General features: G+C 42.1%; 1 long non-coding RNA gene across 1 annotated transcript; it reads left to right on the top strand.

Moving 5' to 3' along the window:
- Positions 1 to 323: 323 nt before the first annotated feature.
- On the top strand, positions 324 to 3672 carry LOC121884411. Its single transcript, XR_006092344.1, has 2 exons — positions 324 to 514; positions 3232 to 3672. It is a non-coding gene; the product is annotated as an uncharacterized LOC121884411 (long non-coding RNA).
- The last annotated feature ends 2252 nt before the right edge of the window (positions 3673 to 5924 follow it).

The following is a 5924-nucleotide window of genomic DNA, read 5'->3' as shown; positions in this document are numbered from 1 at the left end:
GCTAGAGCTAAACTGAATGAACATAAGACGAAGAAGAGGAAGAAACAGGAGAAATATGAGATTGCAAAACTGGTTTGTATCCAATATAAATGTGGGTTGATGGAGGAGCATGCTTACTGAAAGCCAATGTGAGTAAAAGGAAGATCCTCTAGTGAAATATTCAATATATCACTTATGTATAGTCATTAATTGGCTAATTAGTACCATTCATGTTTAAAAGAATGGTAACAATCAATTTTGATGGATCGTGGACAGTCTTTGGTAATATTGTATTGAAGTTGGGTTGTAATATGTTGTGACGGTGTGGACAGCTAATTAAAGACAATGAGTTTCATCTGATCTGGACTGTTGCCGCTGACAGAGACTCGGTGAGCTGATTGTTCTCAGCTGGCCTTGATTGTGGAGGTGGCAAACTGGTAAAGGGGCTGCCGAGAGAGCGGGAGCGAGTCCTGGGGAGCGGAGCATGTATGTCGCGGGTAGTTTGCCCGGCGAAGGTACTGATACTGCACTCACGGTAGGGGGGCGGGTGCCGTTCGTAGCCGTCTAGGGCTGTCAGCGGCGAAGACAGATAGGACAGGGGGAGATGTTCCTGTGGTAGGGCTGAGTTTAGTCAGGGACACACTAGGAGTGCCCTGCCGCTTCCCAGCTTTGTATTGGAGCGTCTGACTCGCTGTCAGCTGCTCCGGTGCTGGACCAACAATTCCCCCACAGGCTCTTGCTGCATATGGGCCATGTTGGACTGGCGCCACATGCCTAGACCCCGGGGGAGGGTCTTGTTTGACCGGACAGTTTAATGGTCATTTTAAATAAGGACATTTTAAGTGTTTTTGTGTTTAGTTTTGTCTGTTACTGTCCTGGTTTATTCTATGGTTATTTGTGACTTTTTATAGATCTTAAAAGCAGCAGCAGCCGCAGCAGCAGTATATTGGTGGCAACCAGGGCAAACTGGTGGAAAGATAGCTGATAGGTATGGGGGAGATACATGACTGTCTCAGCTAGCTTAGTCTGCACGCTCCATAGTAGTGTGAGATCAAGTCTGCCTATTTAGGGTGGAATCATGTGGTTTTCACTGCGTTAAGTCTAATGTGTTTCCTTAAATGCTTCTTGCAACAGGACGTGTGGGTGTGTGTGTACCCACCTGTCAGCTGTGTTACTTGTGTGGGGTGGTTTTGTGTGCTGTGACACTCAGGGCGGCTGTTTAGCTGGGGGACAGACTGTCTGAGGGGGGTATGTAATAGCTTGGCCAGTACTATCCTCGGTCCATGAAAATGCCGTTGTCTGAACTCATTGCTGTAAAATAAAGTCTATATATTTTTTGTATATTGTTGTCAGTGTGTAACTTACCGGGAAAAAAGGTGGTGGCAGCGGTAACTTTTCAGCCAGTCCAGTATTAAATATTCATACCTACAGCAAGGTTTATTACAATATTTTCCTTTCATTCAGATGACACTAATGGCGGTGAGCTACCATGCAAGGCGCTGACATAAACCATCAGTGGTCAGTGTCTTGCCCAGGAACTCATCCACGTGTGAGTAAGAGGAGCTGGAGTTCGAACCGCCGACTATGCCACATGGATGTCTGGGGCTATACAGGATTCATATAAATCAGCTTTCAAAGTTGCACCTGTTTGTATTTCCCTACACCTTGAACCCCTCCACAAACATCTACAGCCACTTCTGACCCCGTCCATTCTGCCTTGCCTCTGAAGAGACTAATAATCCAGGTCATTTTACCGCAAATCTGACACTCCCCAACCATAAGCTGTAAATCCACAGACTTGTTCAGCTAATAGCTGGAGGAGGCAAGTCGTTAAAGCTGCCAGGAATGGCTCATCACTCCGCTAAGTGACCAAAGTCACTTGGAAAAAATGCAGACTATTTTTTCCATTTACTTTTACCTAAAGGACACTCTGAAAACCAGCAGAGTGAAGAGTTTGCAGCTATCATGAAACAGAATTACCTGCAAAGCACAACCAAGGTTCCCTCTCGCTGGCTTCCAGTAATCACAACAGGACGTTCACAGTTCCTCTGCTGGTTGTAATGCTGATCTACAGGAATACAAAGCATTTGTAGCATCTTGTGACAGGTGTGCGCCTCTAATTTATTGGGAAAGTAATCACTCTGGGATAACTAGCCACTAGTGCTAAGTGGGATTCATTAAGGCTATGATTGGTCTCATCAGCTGGTTCAACCAGGTAGCTCTGTGCTATAATGATCAATGCTAATGTATGTTTGGACCCCGATGTACTCAGTAATTATGGGATATTTGCCCAGCACGTTATGAATGAGCACATTACTGCTCATCTTGCCGGTGTCCCTCATCCATTCTCTTGAAGGCCTTGGCACATTAACACATGGAGGAAACCCTGACCACGCTGCCTCGGCTCAGCCTCGGCGGACAAGCCAGGCCTGTCAAGCGGCATCTCCTCCCAATAAGCCACTTGGCTCAGATCAGTCGTGCAAATTGAACATGACAATGAATCAAGGGCCCTTCAGCTGTCACACACTGTCTCTGTTTAGCATATGCTGTGAAATTTACTCTGCTGTTCAAAGCTATCTGCAATAGTTACCGTTGGCAAGGCCCCACATTCTACACCCATCCTAACTTTTCCACACTCTTCTGTCTCCACATCTCTACCCTCTTTCACTTGAACTATACTAAATGGACTCAAGAGAGAAAAAGTCCAGAATTTTCCAAGTTGGGGTTAGGGTTAGGGTTAGGGTTAGGGTTAGGCTTTCCTTTACACAAAACAACTTTTTATTTTATTTTGTTATGTGCTTCTGTTGTTTTTTTCTTTTTCTTACATATTACAAGTTTATTACTGATGCTTTTTCATCAACACACCTGTCTATCATTCATGGCATCACCCCAGTTAACACACTAAGCTCCTATAACACACATCAAGTCTCACGTTAGAAAATATGTTTAAGAAACACTGAATTTACTGAAATACTATCAACATGCATCGATGCTTCAGGTGATTGTGAGTATCAACGGACAAAATGACAACATTTTTATGACCACTTTTCAAGTCTCCAGCTTCCTTTCTATATAAAGCATATGCAAGTAGAGAAAACATAATAATATTACTTAATAGATAGTCACTGTATGTCACATCTTTTTACAAGATAAAAAGTTGCTGATATATGTAAATGTAATACAATATGTTGTGAAGAAGCACAAAATTTCTGAAAAACTAAACCAATTGTTTTCTTTTTTTCATGTGTTTAGGGACCCTCTTGCGGTCCCAGGGCCCTAAGCAGCTTTGTTTGCTCACTGCCGGCTCTGGAAACACACTTTTCCTGGTGTTTTGAGACGGCGCAGCAGCAGAAAAGCAGTGGGAAGAACTGCTGTGAACGGACATTTCTCATCCTGGGCGGAGGAGGGGGAGCAGACGGAAGGCAGCTCTGTGCTGTCTGGGCTCCACTGGGAGCTTTGGCACTAATTTTGTGGGAGAAGAAGATTGTTTTGGCTATAATGAAGGATCTGTTTGTTAACCCTGTGACCTTGATGTGGATTGGGAGTTTGTCCACTCATTCAACTCACTCAACAGCTGACTGTTGTTTTGCACTGCAGTAACTGCGCTGGATGTGATTTGAGGTTTTACAGCTTTGATTATGTAGAAAAACAGCCTGGAATAAAAATAAATGTAACCCCTTTGATTCATGCGGACATGTTCGTACATTTCTGAATGTCGCAGCTGAAGCAATTATCATTGTTAGTGTGTTTTTTTTGTTATCACTGCCAAGCTCTTAGATTGAATTTGAGATTGATGACCATCTACAGCAATGAAATCTCAATAGCCACAGCTTTGGCTCCCACAAATCCTTCCCCCTGTGCATGCAAGACCTGTAGACACTAAGAATAATTCTTCCATGTCTGAAGCCTTGAAGGTTCAATCCATGATGGAGCTGTCTTGAAGCTGCTGCCAAGGTTCAGTGTCAAGGTTGGTCAAGGAGAATGACTCCACAGAACATACTGCATGAGCACTGTGTGTTGCTTTCAGCCATGCTACCTCATATATCTTGGCCTGTTGCTAAAATATCTCAACAGTAATTGGATGGATTTCCATGAAATTTTGTACAGATGTTCATGGTCCCAACAGGATGAAGCCTACATACCTTGGTGATTTTTTACTTTTTCTCAAGTGCCACCATGAGGTTGACATTCATGGCGTCTGAGTAAAATATCTCCATGACTATTAGATGAATTGCCATGAAATTTGGCACAGATATTCAGCATCCCCAGGGAATTCATCCTTTTTTCTCCTTTTAAATAGTTTTTGGGAGACTTTTTTCCTTATTTGAACAGGTTAGTTACTTTAGAGTCCTTTTGTGTTTTGTGGTTTTTGGCAATAAACATATAATGGACATGAATTGAATCCCCATAATATTGGTGTCCCCTTAACATCTAGTCTAGCATCATCATCAGGATAAAATGCCAGTTTTAAAACCTTTAGTTTTGCAAGTATTTGGTCATAAACTAATGAATCTCATATGAACGTGAATGTCTGAACTAGGGTTGTGCCCGAATACAAATACATTATTCTGCAAAGCACAAATAGTGGGTTTTATATGAATATTTGTTTCATACAAATATTTAAAAAATTATTTGTTGGGGGTGTTCCCCAGAGATAAAGCTGAGCTACTGACACAAGCAAAGTGCTCCCAATGGACTCTCCATAACCTGTTGTTCCCCTTCTCCTTTCCACAAAGTTAGGTTGTAAAAAATGGGTAATAAATGAAAAGTGCAAAGTAATAATTGCCTTTGAAGTTCCTCCCTACACGTTACATTGTGTTATAGGTGTATAAATAGGTAGAGGTCTGTCTGCAATGAGACAATGAGTAAAGTTTTAGCTCAGTAATCAGCGCAGTCGTCTATGATCTGGGAGACTCCAGTTCAAGACCCGATGTGGGGACCTCCTTCGTAAGGTAGTTTATTCATGAACACTTATTGTAACACTTTAATTTTCTAAAATTAAAAATGTCATATAAACAAAAACAGGATTTTTAAGCCTCTTTCCACTTTTATTCGAATACAAATACAAATAATTTTGCTGCCTCAACAAACACAGATAAAATACAAATACTGGGATCTCTGCACATCCCTAGTCTGAACAAACTTTCTGAGCAATCCATTTTATGTTTGTCAAGATATTTCCATCTGGACAAGAGTGGTGAGGCGATTGACTGACTGACCAACCAAATCATATTGCCATCCCTAGAGCTGAGTGAAAAGGGGTAGATGTTGTCAAATACTGTCACAAAAGCAATCTGAGAGGACTTGCATGCAGATGGCAAATAGTGGCAGTGTCACAAGTCCTTCAGAGCTCTTGCAAGCTCATGTATGGGTTGCAAGTATGACTTTTGTTGTGATTTGTGAAGAATGAGGCAGAATCAGTAAGAAGAAATGACATCATGTTGATAATCACAACTTAAATGTTGCAAATTTAGTGAAACAGTATTTAACCTTAGCTGGAAGGCCTATTTTCTGCTTCTAGTAACCTTTTGATACCTCCAATGCTAAAGTTTCATGGTGCAAAGTGTTGTCTACCTTTGCGTGTGCAGTTAAATGCTTTTGAAGCCTATTTTCCATTCTCCTTGCAAACTTTAAGACGAAAAAAAAGTGAATCTGTCAGCATACGGTAACATCCCTGTGACTGTTTCATCTGTAGGTAAGTCATGACGAAAATAAGATGAGAGTGCTCCGACGGTGAGAAACCAGACCGAGTGTGTAAATCTGAGCAGAAGGGCTAAACGAGTATGCTGGCAAATGTGGCCAGAAGCTTCTGGGAAGTGCACCATGACAACAACAAAACTAATATGCGTCTTTGGGGCTGAGAGAGACTGACTCATTTCCAGCTGATAATATGGCCATTCCTTCTTTCCCCCCTCTCAGCTGTCCCATTTATTGTGTTACATAAA

This window comes from Thunnus maccoyii, chromosome 18 (assembly GCF_910596095.1).
Source record: "Thunnus maccoyii chromosome 18, fThuMac1.1, whole genome shotgun sequence".
Classification (NCBI taxonomy): Eukaryota; Metazoa; Chordata; class Actinopteri; order Scombriformes; family Scombridae; genus Thunnus; species Thunnus maccoyii.
This window is presented reverse-complemented; position numbering and strand designations above follow the sequence as displayed.